The sequence below is a fragment of the Ambystoma mexicanum genome, chromosome 8 (assembly GCF_040938575.1).
Source record: "Ambystoma mexicanum isolate Mex_15411 chromosome 8, UKY_AmexF1_1, whole genome shotgun sequence".
Lineage (NCBI taxonomy): Eukaryota > Metazoa > Chordata > Amphibia > Caudata > Ambystomatidae > Ambystoma > Ambystoma mexicanum.
Window position 1 is genome coordinate 726,254,471 of NC_090929.1, and position 13,623 is coordinate 726,268,093.

General features: G+C 44.5%; 1 protein-coding gene across 4 annotated transcripts in view; it reads left to right on the forward strand.

Moving 5' to 3' along the window:
* FAM149B1 (family with sequence similarity 149 member B1) overlaps window positions 1-13,623 on the forward strand; it is a 1,843,046-nt gene that overhangs the window by 448,992 nt on the left and 1,380,431 nt on the right. The window lies entirely within an intron of this gene.

Sequence of the window (13,623 nt, forward strand, 5' to 3'; positions counted from 1 at the left end):
AGCAAGGTAGGATTTGAAGCAGCTGAGGATGACACTGATGATCCCCATATGCAGATGTAGATTTTTGGTGAGTGTTTGTCGATTACAGTTTTGAATGCTGCTGAGATATCAAGAAGAACTAGGAAGCAAAGATAGCCATCATTAAATATTTTAAGGTGCAGAAGATGGTGGATGTGAACAGGTGAATGTGAGGCAAGAGAGGCTGTAGAAGGAGGGGAGCCCATAGGTGCTGGAGAATTTGGAGGTGTGGAAGAGTTGGAAACAACATGAATGGTGTTGAAGCATGAGACCAAGGATACAATGGAGGTGCTGGTGGGAAGTGAACAGCAGGAGGGGATGAGGGAACTGGAGAATCGGAAGGAGGAAGTGAGAGAGAAAAAGTAGGGGAGTAGAAGAATGGATACAACAAGTAAGGGGGTGCTGGACAGTCATCAGCAATGATTCCAGATTGTACATGGGAGAAACAAAAAAAAGATTACATCATATTTTCATGGCCAGTGAGTTATTTGCAGATAGATTTCTAATATTTGATAACTCATCTCCACAAACAGATGGTTTATGCGTTCAATCTCCTATAGTCAGGATTACTTTCCACTGCCACTCTGCTAACTATAGACCCATGAATGTGGAGGAAATATAGACAGTTGAGGCCACTCAGTATACTACGAGAACATGTACATCACACAACCAGGAAACTGTCATTTCCGTCATTGAGCCCATGTTGGCCTCAGGTGTACCCTCTAAGATGTAACATGAATTTATTGATTTGGTTACAGAGACCAAAGATAACACATAGAGTATATTGGATGGGGAAAATACATCAGGAATAGGAAAATGTATAGTTTCTAGGGAACATGGGTGGTGGAAGATAATTATATAGATGGGAATATTGGCGATGTTGTACTGAATGTTAAGGAAAGGTGTGGGTGAAACAGTGGAGGCCTTGCTATTTGGATGGGATCAATGTTAAATTAAACATCTGGTGCACATGGTCGTTTGGACGAGTCCAGGGGCAGGTAAAAGGTGATGTGCACTAATGTTTGGAACCGTATGATTGTTGGATTGTAATAATACCTCAGTAAATAGTGCTGGTGCATCCATGCTCAATTCCATAATGGTATTTAATATTGCTACAGCATTTACTAAGTATGTTTGGAGAATAGATGCATCACGTATCAAAGCATTAATTGCACCATTTAGTACAACTTTCAATAGAGTGAACAGAATAAGATTTAATACATGCATACTGTGGGTAGGTAGTTTATAGAATTATCAAAAATGGGTTGTTCAGTACGAGCAACTTTAATATATGTTAGAGATGCTGCATCAGTTTAGTGCAAGTTTTGTTAATTCTTTTGTAAAATAGAAAATCAATTTGAGCAGAATATATCTGGATGGACAGTACTGGGGGTTCTAGCAGACATTTTACAGTTTTGGCCTCCTTCTTGCCCATGGGCACATGGAACTTCTTTCATACCAGGGGTTATGACCTTATGATTGATATACAAAGGAGGTTTCAATAAATCCCAGGTAGGACCAGGGGTAAACTCGTGGATGTGTTTGTGGGATATCCACACTGGATATTGTTGGGTTGTCATTATGTACTGCCAGGTTTGAGGTTAGAATTGGTTCAGAGTTCGTACAATCTGTGAGCAAAGATTCATTCTCCTTGATAAGTACTGTAGCTTGTGAGACAGATTTTGCTGATACCACATCCTCTTTATAAATGAGAGTATTTAGCAGTTCTAAAATGCTGGCCTTTGCGTTTGGCTATGTTTATTTATCAATGGAGGTCAGAAGGGAGCTAGACAATGTAGTCAGTCCACCAGTCTGTTAGTGGCACATCTGACTGACTCCAAGGGCTTAGCTCAAGTCTGTCTCCCCACTCAACAACACTAGGCAGTAAATGATGGTAAAACCTGCCACATGCCAATGCACCTTCATCCTGATGTGCACTCTTCGTTCTTTACTCCAGTGATATGTATCACATAGCTCTGTCACTGAATTGCAACACCCAAATACTATAACATTGCTAGTACTGTCCAACCTGTCTTATATACCAGCCAAAAACTATTTTCCTGAGAGCAGTCCTATGCCACCATGGAGCTCAAAGCCCTAACCATCAAATGGGCCATCGTACATCTGAGGTACCACCTCACAGGAAGGAATTTCAGGTTGCTTACTGACCACTCACCATTAACCTGGAGGAGCCCGAGAAAAGACACTAACCCAAGAGTAATGAGATGGTTCCTGGAACACCAACATTTTTTCCTTTACCGTAAAACAGTGGAAGGGGAAAGAACAGTGGAAAATGTATTTTCTAGGTTGATTCTCTCAATAGAGGTGGGGACCCCACCACTGTAAGGGGAAGGGTATGTGACAAATCACAGGTATTCATCCCTTTTCCCCAAGTGGGAGACCCCCCCACTGTGAGGCTAGTGATGTGAGCCCACACCGCAAGGCCCTCCCTAGGGGTTGAGGCAAGTGGGACTTCAGTGGGAGAGACATCTACAACACCACCAAACTAAGCCCATACAGACTTCAATATTTTTGAACAACTTCACTGTGAAGATAATCCATATTATCACAAACTAACCATGTAAGGTGCATCAACATTAAAAAAACATTGGCAACTTAAATATCCTCACACCCCATCACTACATTGACCTCTGTATCACCATTGCACCACCCCTTTGGGGGCTTCAATATCATGACACAGCAAACCTGCAGAGACTTCATTAGAATTGCACATAATGTTGGGACTATTCTCAATATAATCCCAATTCATGCAGTATGTAAATCAGTATCACACCCAATTCATGTGAAGTATATGAAGACATTAATATCATCATACACTCTGTGCTGTGGAGATTTATCACACAACAGTGCTGTGAAAACACACACCATCCATGTGGGGCCTTACATATCACAGCACACCACCTCTGTCGGGACTTCAATGTCATTCTGATTCCTACTGAATACTGTAGCATAATTGCATATGTTTGGTGGTCAAAGGGGGCATTTTCCCATCAAGGAAAGCACCTTTTGATTTACAAACAAGATACTATTTTCAATGTAAAGAAAATAAATCCACATAACCCCAATTGCCTATTTGGTAGTGGCTCACCCTATTGAATTGTGGTTGTTTCGAATGAGTTGCTCTGTATCAATGGGGCTAATTCAATATGTGCATCTGGCTGGCTGGTGTGCAGTGCCCGAGAAAATCCTGCCTCCTCTGTGTGACTCTGTCTACGTCCCATCTGGCTCTGGTGGCTCTAGTAGCTCAATTGGTCAAGCGGTTCTCAGTCAGTGATTCTGTCTACCTCTTCTGTGGTAAAACAGTGAGCAGGCTTACTCAGGGAAATTCCAGGTTTGGGTCTATGTCTAACCTAAGCAGGAAGTGTCTTAGGTGGAGCCTGAGTTTGGTTGTGGTGAGATCAGTTGGAGCATTGTACCTATTGTGCCTTTCTCACCATACTTTGTTGTTACTGCACTCATAAAATGTTTGGGAACCATACTAGGAGAAAATGAGGAAGCAGCTTTGCAAGGGCATTGTCCCTAATGAATTTAGAAGGTGGTAGGTGGGTATGGGGAAGAGACCACTGACAAACCCTATTCAGCCTTCCTCCAGGTAAATAAAGCCACTGGCCTAAGGGTCCTGAAAAGCTGGACTTCCTGGTCTCCATGCAGGTGTGGCTCATTGATAATGGGCAGCATGGAACTGGCCCACCACACATTATGGAGGATTGAAGCTAGCCCGTGACAGGACTGAATGCTTTCTCAGCTGCGGCAAGCAGCTCAGTAAGTAAACCAGGTCTGGATTTAACTGTCAAAGGAAGCATAGTTTCCCTTTGACAGCTTTCAGTACCCTATTGAGCACGCCCAATAGGCAAAACTGATAAGTGTTATTGTGTGGCTAGACTGGCCTGCATTGGTGCAACCCACCTGAACATCTTTTCTTATTGTGGTGTGGCATTTTGTGCCGGGCACCAAAGTTAAAGAATCATGATCAGTGTTATTATATGGCTATATTTCCCTACATTAGTGATACCAATCTGCAAATAGAAATACCATGGCATGGCATTTCTTAGTGGCATAAGGAGGTAAGCCAACATGAGTGTTCAAATAATAGCTTACATTGGTGAAGGCAGGATGGATATAGTCTCTCATTGTGACATTGCATTTTTTACTGTCATAGTTAACACGAGTATGCTTTTATCTGGTAATACTGGCATATATTGGTGCAGTCGGCATGGACTTGTATGGGCACAGCTAGCATGAAACATTTTTTAAACTTGCAAATATTGTGCACAAAGGCATCATGGAAATGAATTGGAAAATTATTCTGTGCATTGTTGGTGATTTGCAGTCATTGGAAGTTTCCATGTACTACAATACAAAATTGAATGCAAACTGTTGGCTTTTTACCCAATTTCTTTACAGAAAGTGTACTGTAAAATGCACTATTTTAGTCTATTATATAAAAAAAAAAATCAGGGAAGGACCTCACACAAGTCCCCCTTTGTTAGTTCATGCTCCTTCACTCCACCATATTCGTGGGAAACATACACCAGTCCAATAAAAAATTCTTACCAGCCACCACTGTCCCTTGTGTACCCTTTATCTCAAGGAACAGGGTCAGGACCCTGACTTTTTCACAGTATGAAGAAAACTGTTGACATGCACTAATCAGAATAGTGTTGTATTAGTTTATTACAAAAACATGATCACTAAGGATAGAATCAAAATATTTAATTGCAAAATCTAAAACGTAGATAACGCTGACATTTACTTGCAGCTTTCCCATCCCTTTCTCTTACCTGCGCTCATTTTCTTTCTTCCAGCAGATTAAGGTCTGCATACCTTTGATAGGTTCATGGTACGCCACCCCATGGGCAAGCCTATGTGTTCTACTGTGCATACCACTGTGCTGGCAATTTGGCACAGTATAAACCATGATAACATAACATAGCATATAATGCCAAAACCTTGCATATTACAGTACATACCCATTCTGATGTGCACCCACCCGTGCATCCTTCCCTTCAGTGCTAGGATTCCCAAAGCTCTGTCATTGAGTGGATCCCCCATTTTTATAGTGGGTGGATAGTCTTACCACGCTGAATGGAAGACAGGTGTAGACGGGCTCAGCAATATACGTTTATGACACTTAACTTTTAACTTTAAAAATGTAACCCACCTCTTACCTGTCTACAGCAGCCCCAACTTGCCTAAGATCTGCCAATTCTAGAAGGGGCCAGTTATCTTTTAATAGAATGGACAACTGTTTTGGTCAGAGTTGGCCAGTTTCATAAGTTACTACACTAGGCTTAACCAATGTTACTAAGCAAATATGTTTTCAAACATGTTAGTTGCAGCATATCTTACCAAAAAGACTACCTTTGTTAATACACAAACAGTCTGTTCTGGATAGTGATGAATTGTAATGTGTGATTGTGGTCCCCTTTTTCATTGGTGCCTGGATTAATGTTATGTCCCAGTCTGAGCCTGCCTTGGTGCACCACAGTGGGAAGTGGACTTGGGATACAAATGCAAAGGTTAGGATGGGATTCCCCAAAAACCTCTTGGTAAGAAACACAGGGATATGACTTGTAGCAGACAGAAAAGTAAAGGCAGACAGCAAAATGCTGGTGTATGGCTTGTTTAGTTGATCGTATGCTTTTTCCCTTCTCCCAGTACACCAGAAGATTTTTACATTTGTAAATACAAAGGGGCAATCACACAATACTATTTACATTATTAACCTACCTAAACAGCTGAATTACTAAAAACAGAGCAGAAAAGAGTCCTTTTAAAATATAAACAGTTCTTCCAAAATATAAAAGTCCTTAGAAATGTGTGCTAAAGTCTCTGTACAGTGTGCTGTACCTATGTATAAAACAACATTACTTCGGAGCCAGCCATGTCATGAGGTCCTTTCTGCTGTGGGTATTTATCTTCCTCTGTGTTGTGATGGTTCTCTGGCAGGCTAGCAGCAGCAGCATGTGTGATGCATCCCCAAAGTTTCTTTTGGATGGGCAGTTTATGCCAGCTGCAGCCCGGCATTGATGGCAGCCTGGGGGCAGGGGCCCAAACCAATGTTCCACCCAGACTGCATCTGCCAGATGCAGCCCCAAGAATCTAGGAGGCCTGTCTTGGCAGGGGGCAGGCCTTAAATCATTGCACAGTGCTCATCTGTCTACCGGAGAGCGCCACGCCTGACAGAGGAGGGCGAGAGGGGGGGCAATGACTGGGGGTGTTCCCTGCTCACAGAGCTATGTGGGGCTGGCCACGGCAGTGGCAGGAGTGCCAGGAGGCAGTGGTGGGTTCTGGCACACCCCTACCTGTCTGGGGAGAATCACCCTTTCAGCTTGGGCCCATAGAGGTGAAAAAGAACTAGCAAAGGTGCCGGGAGGAGTGCTGCTCAACCCTCTTCAGTGAAGGTTGAGGCCAACTGTCCCAAAGGCGCTCTGCTCATGCCGCACACCTTTCCATTTTTTAAAGAATCCCTTTGTGGCATCACGTGCGGATGTCTTTTACTCTAATTTATTTGCATGCTTCCCCCCATTAAAATATCCTCATCCTTGAGGATAGCTTTGGCCTGAATTATGAATCTATCTAGCTAACAACTAGCTCCACACGCCCAGCACTCCCCACCTGACCTGAGACTGGGTGATCTGCTCCTCACTGTTTCCTACCCTGATTGTTTGGTGATCCCTTTCCCACCCTCCCCCTTTGAATACCCTAACAATAATAATAATAATAATAATAATAATATAAAAAATAATTGAGCCACGATTTAGATCTACAGTCCACCTGCCACAGTACCCCTGAACTCGTAGACACCTGCACTAAAGAAGAAAGATTGGAAAACTGAGGATCAGGCAATGGGAACCTCAAACTGGACGCCTGGTGAATCCTAAATTTGTTTTGTGACAGTCCGTATCTCCCTGGTGGCAGGAGGAAATCAGCCGGGGCCTCAACTAGGGTTTCTCCCTGACCCGGCGATCAACCCTGTACCAAGTCAGGGTCCCTATATTACAGTGGAGGAATGGGTAAAGGTTCCCTGCCACATCCAACTTAGCAGGAGCAATGTGATCAGGAATAGTCTCGAATGAACACTCTCAGATTCGGGTTCACGTCCTCTTTTCTCATTGCCTGTGTCAGCTAAAATGCTAAAACTCCTGGACTTGGAGCAGATGGTTCTGGTGCAAGGTCTTGATGTTTCTTGGCTGTCCTCCTACCCACAGTCCGTAGACAGGCAGCACTCCTAATTGATGCTCAATGATGAATGGTTGAGACTCCCACTTGTCACTAAGCTTGTTCTGTCCACTCTTACCCAGGCTGTGGATCAACACACAATCACCAGGCAGAATACTTGCATCAATGTGCAAGATGCAAGGCAACTGAGGATCAGTGTAGCCCAGAATTGGTTTGAGGATTCGAGGAGGTCAAGTAGTGAGGGTCCGCATCAGCTCCTTGAATGCCTCCTGGCATTAGTCAGTCCACCTATCAATAAAGGGCTCATGTGGATGGTGTAAATGGTCTGCAGAGTTGATGGTAATCCTGTGGCTCATCTGGTTAGGCAGGTATCCTTTGATAAGGACCACAAGTGGTTGCGCAATGTTGGCATAATCCACAGCAAATCTCCAGTAGCAGTTAAAGAATTCAAGGAAACTCTGTGTCTTTCAAGTTCTGAGGTCTTGACCAAGTGAGGAGGGCTTCCGTCTTTGCGGGATCTACAGGAATGCTGTCTGCAGAGATGATGTTTCCGCTGTATTTGATGCTTATCCAGCAAAACTGGCACTTGTTCACACTGACCTTTAGCCTTTGCTCCCTTAGGTGATCAAGCACCTTCAGGAGCCTCTTGTTGTGTTCCTCCAGGGTCCTTCCGAACAAAATGAAATCATTTATATATACCATTACCTTCAGGTGGTTCATGTGACTGACGGTCTTTTACATGAGGTGTTGAAAATGTGCTGGTGCACCGGAAATCCCTTGTTGTATCCTGATCAATTTGTACAATCCAAGCAAGCAGGTGAATGCCGCTCTCTCAACATCTGCCGGATGCATCGGGATTTGGCCGTACCCACTCTGCAGGTCCATGACCAAATCGGTTTTCCCATCCTGATGTCCGCCTAGAACGTCACATAGGACTACCTTTTTAATATCAATATAGCTCATCATACGAAATATTTTCCATAGCCTTTATTGATGGAACTAATGACAAATGTTGCCAGTACTTGTAACATAACCATATGTGTTTTATAGCTTGCCTGTCACCTCTTTGAGTTATGAAAATACATGCAATTATCAATGTAATATTGCGGCCGCGTTGAACATATTACTGGTATTTACCGCTTACTGTTATTTCTACACCTTCCCACAATTGCTGATTCTTGTGCATGTGAATGTATATTTGCATGATCAATCCTTAGGGAGTCTACTTTACTCCATTCTCATTAGGACAACCAATATCAAGCCATATGTATTGAGTGATCTTAGCCTTGGTCTCCACTTTCTAGGATTCTTTGCCAAGAAGGACCCTTTTAGGAACATTGACTTCTTTGCACCTAATGGTTGCATTCAGCATATTATAGCCAACCTCTTGATACCTAGCCAGCGTGATCCTGATTGAGCCCCGCTTTTTGCCTACTGTATTCCTGGGTGAGCTGCGCATTTGCCTTTTGTATTACTGTATCCCTGGGAGAGCCCTGCATTTGCCTATTGTACTATTGTATTCCTTGCCATTCCTTGGTGAGCCCCGCATTTGCCCATTAAATTGCTGTATTCCTTAGGGTGCATGGCACTGAGCCACTGTATTATTGTACTATTTGGTGGGCCCCATATTTGCCTACTGTACTGCTGTATTCCTGGGTGAGCCCCGCATTCGCCTATTGTATTATTGTACTCCTGGGCGAACCCAGCATTCACCCAGTGTAGTGGTGTATGCCTGGGAGAGACCCGCATCTGCCTATTGTATTATTGTATTCCCTAGTGAGCCTCGCATTCTGAGCCCTACATTCCTGTATTCTATGGTGAGCACTGCATTCGCCCATTGCATTGCTATATTCTATAGTTGCTTTGCATCGAGACAGTGCATTGTGATACTATATGGTGTGCCCAGCATCTACCTATTGTATTGCTGTATTCTATGGCTATTTCTAAAGGTTTTATACTGCCATTCGAATTGTACCACTGATTGTGGGACAGCTCTCCTGGCACAGTAGCATACCACACAGCATGTCATACACAACTCCTTCTGTACCGCTTTGAATTACGCCTCAAATGCTGCCTTTCTGCCAACTTTACTGAGCTCAATCTTACCGGTGTACTGTATACCACACGTTATCACCCCATGGGGAACAGCCCCCCTCTTATAGCTCCCAACCACAACATGCATGTTGCCTGTCTCCTCCTAGCTACCTTACTGTTCAGTCTAGCTCAGGCTCGCCATCACCTCACGCTGACCCATCATTCGACCTCAGAGCTTCCCAAAGTCACAGCCATAATGACCCTACCCCCTTCACTAGGGATGAAACCTTCAAAATTCCTACCTTCCCTTAACACCAATGAATACCACCTCAACATCAGACCCACGACATTCTTACCTGAACTGTGCAAAACCCCCAAGGCCTCTAAGGTCAACACCAACACCAAACCAGATACAGTAGCAACCCTAACACCACCACAATGGATTAATCTATATGCCAGGAAACACACTCGTAACCAACCTTGCTCTACTATGGTCAGAAATGCCAGGCTCTGCTCTAGACTTAACAATAACCTCACCCTACAGTCTAACCCGCAAAATAAACCTTGCACTTCTAACTTGACAAATTTCACAACCTCAAAGACACCCAAGAAAAATAGAGGTTTTCTAGAAACAAATCGATCCAACCCCCCGGCCGTGACTATCCCCCAGCTAAAAGGTGCTCTAATCAATGCCAGATCTCTGGTGGCCCACGCCACAGACATAGCCTATCCAATCACCACAGGTGACCTAGCCTTCCTAGATGTATCCAAGACCTGGCTAAATGAAGCAGCAGGTCCCTCCCTCGCGTTGGCCGTACCTGACAACTTCACCATGGTGAGAGCTGACAGAGTCTCGTCTCAAAGGGGGCGGCATCGCCTTTATCGCCAAATCTAGCATAGAGCTCAGAGCAACACCCTCACCCACTCTTAAGTCCTGTGAACTACTTACAGTTAAACTTCCCACGTCCAAGACTAGCACCCTCACCATTCACTTAATATACAGACCTTCTGGCCCTGTTGGTACCTTCGAAGAAGACGTCATGACATTACTTTCAGACAACACCAAGCCCTCATCCCAAATCCTCCTGCTTGGTAATTTCAATTTGGGTTCTTCATGACCCTAACGATACACAAGCCAAGGCACTATCCAACGTCTTAACCAAACTGGGCCTTACTCAAAGAGTCAATCAACCTACCCACGAGAAAGGTAGATCTCTTTACTGGGTAGCAGACATCAATACAGAGACCCCCATATCATCTATCTTACCCTTAACCTGGACAGATCACCTTCTCATCTCCTTCACCACTCAGACCAAACAAGTAGAAGCCAAACCAATCAGATAGCTCCGCCCCTCCCTACGAGGAGCAAACAAAATATAACTACCGAGAGGCTCTTTCCTCTCCTACTATCCACTTTGAACACCGTTTCAGAATCAGCGGACCCAGCCGAACTAGTTGAAATGTACAACGCCACCATGACCTCTGCGCTCGACGCCATCGTGCCCCCAAACTGCGTAAAAGCAAACCCAAAGCCCATCTCAACACCTGGTTCACGCCCCAGTTAAAATCATGAACGCAGAAAAAAGAAAACTCCGTTTTATGGAGAAATCTCCCATCCAAAGAAAATAAACTAAATTTATTCGAATCAGCAAGTAAATACAAAGCTGAAATCCTTCGACCTAAAAGAGAAACCTACAACAACCGGATGAGCAAAGCCAGTTCCAAGACCAAGGAACTCTTCACGATCCTAAGGGAACTGGAATCCCCCACAGCCCCTCAATATCCCTGTAACAAGGATAAAATATGGTGCAGAGACATGCAAAATGCTCTGTCAAACAAAATAGACACCCTCCAAAAAAAGATCTTAGCCAAAAGGCTCAATATTGCCAAACCTGACTCAGACCCAGAACCAGCAAAACCCCAATTGAAATGCACTCCTGAATTCAAATTCTCACAAGTTGCAATCATAGAGGTGGAAAGAATCATTACATCTCTCAAGCCTTCCAGATGCCAAGGCGACATCTGCCCCCCTCCCCCTCAAATAATTAAAGAAGCTGCTAGAGACCTTGCCCCATTTATCACTAAATTAATAGACGCTTCATTTCGTACCTGCAAATTCCCAACCAACCTGATGGACGCCTGGGTCTTCCCCTTGCTAAAGAAAGCCTCCCTAGACCCAACCATCCCCACAAACTACAGGCCACTTACCACTGTCCCATTCCTCCTTAAAATGGTGGATAAGGTGGCCTACCTACAGATCCAGCACTATCTGGAAACAAATAAACTCCTAGGACTCAGACAATCAGGCTTCAGACCACTTCATGGTATTGAAACAGCCCAGATCAACCTAAAAAATGCAAATTGACATTCTCAAGGACAAAAGGCAATGTGCCCAACTCCTACTACTTGACTTATCGGCCGCCTTCGACTTGGTGGACCACACTATTCTCTGCAAGCACCGTTCCACTGAGGCTAACTTCTCGCACAAAGCCACTGATTGGATCCAATCCTGTCTTAACAGGTCGATGAGGGTCATCTCTCAGGCAGCTGTCGCTGATCCCTCCCCAATCACATGCAGTGTCCCTCAGGGATCTTGTGTGTCCCCCACCATGTACAATATATTCACTAAACCGCTATTCGACAAACTGGACCGTCTGTGGGTCATCTACACCAACAATGCAGAAGATACCCAGCTACTACTCCGCCTATCAGGCGACTATGACCGAGATCTAGCCTTCCTAAACAACACCTACCAAGTCATTCAGGCATGGATGGCGGTCCACGGATTATGCCTGAATGACGAAAAGACAGAAATCCTAATCCTAAATGCTCCAGCCCAACTCAATAAACTATGTACAATACTCTGCATTTATTATTGATGGCATCACCATCAAAGTGGCTAAAGAAACTAAAATCCTAGGCTTCTACTTAGACTCCACACTGAACATGGGAAAACAAGTCAACGCCACTTCATCCGCCACAGCGTACACTTGTAAGCTTATACATGCCTGCAAACCTTACTTATCCACTCCACCCTAGCGAGAGCCCTAATTATGTCAAAACACGACTACTGCAATACCCTCTATGCAGGAGCCAGCAAACAAATCACTAACAAGTTACAAATCCTTTAAAACAATGCTCTGAGATCCGCTCTAAGCATTCCTAATAGAGAACACATCTCTGCGGCCAGAAGAGAAACCAAATGGCTTCCCATCAAAGATAGGATTCTATTCAAACTAGTTTCAATCACCCACAAATGTCTGAACAATGCGCCCCATTGTACCTCCAAGAAAAAATCAGCAGAAAATCTTCATCTCGCCCTACAAGAGCGGCCCAATCTTATTGAATAACGATGCCCAGATTTAACTGGAAAAGAGGTGGGGGGAACAGCTTCCGAGTCCAAGCCGCCCTCTACTGGCATGCACTACCCCTGCACCTGCGAAAAGACCAAACTTTCCCAAGTTTTAGGACCATGCTCTGTATCTACACTCTTGTCTTTTGTTTTATAATACTGTGCTTTACTTATTATATGCAGGCACTGTAATGACTGTGCTTACCTGCAATTCAACATACTCTGTACACAAAGAAACTGTACATTCTTGTCGCACCCAGATACCTTTGGGTGAGGAGCGCATTACAAATAAAATAAACAAACAAACAAACAAAAACCATGCACTTCCCATCAGGGAATCTTATGTATCATCCACCTGGGGCGTGGTGTATTGCTCCCTAATAGCGTGGGATATTCGCTGCACATCCAGACATCCCCGTTCTTCTTCCGGGTGATGATGATAGAAGAAGCTTAAGGGCTCTTGGACTCTTGGATGATCCTTGCCTTCAGACTATCGTCCAGGTGGTGATGTACATCCTCCACATCTCCTGGCACCAGGCATCATGATCGCTCCCTGAAGGGTGTCTCGTCGCTCTCACTCATGCAGTGTTCCACTGTTTGGGCCTTGCCGATGTCCCCTGGTAGAGAAAGCCTTGAAGCTCATGGCGAGCTGTTCTCTCAGGTGGTCCTAGTCCTTTTCTGAGATCAGGTAGTATCTAAAGTCCAAGGTCTTCAAATCCAGTACCGTGTCAGATGGGCTAGTAGCAACATCTGCTGGGGCCAAAGAAGGGGTCAGTTGCAACTGTATGATGATGGTGCACCCTGGTAATCAAATGGTCCTATTGGCCACATTAATGACCAATACCGTGATGGTCTTCAGGTCCATTCTATCCATTGTCACCAGGGTCTCCTGTACAAGTAAACCCCCTGGGATCTCCCACATTCCAGTGCCTCCATCAGCAGACATCCTGGCTGTTTCTCCCCGCTGAGTCACACTCTGGCAGGAACCCCACGCTGTGATGTGTGCCAGGATTGTG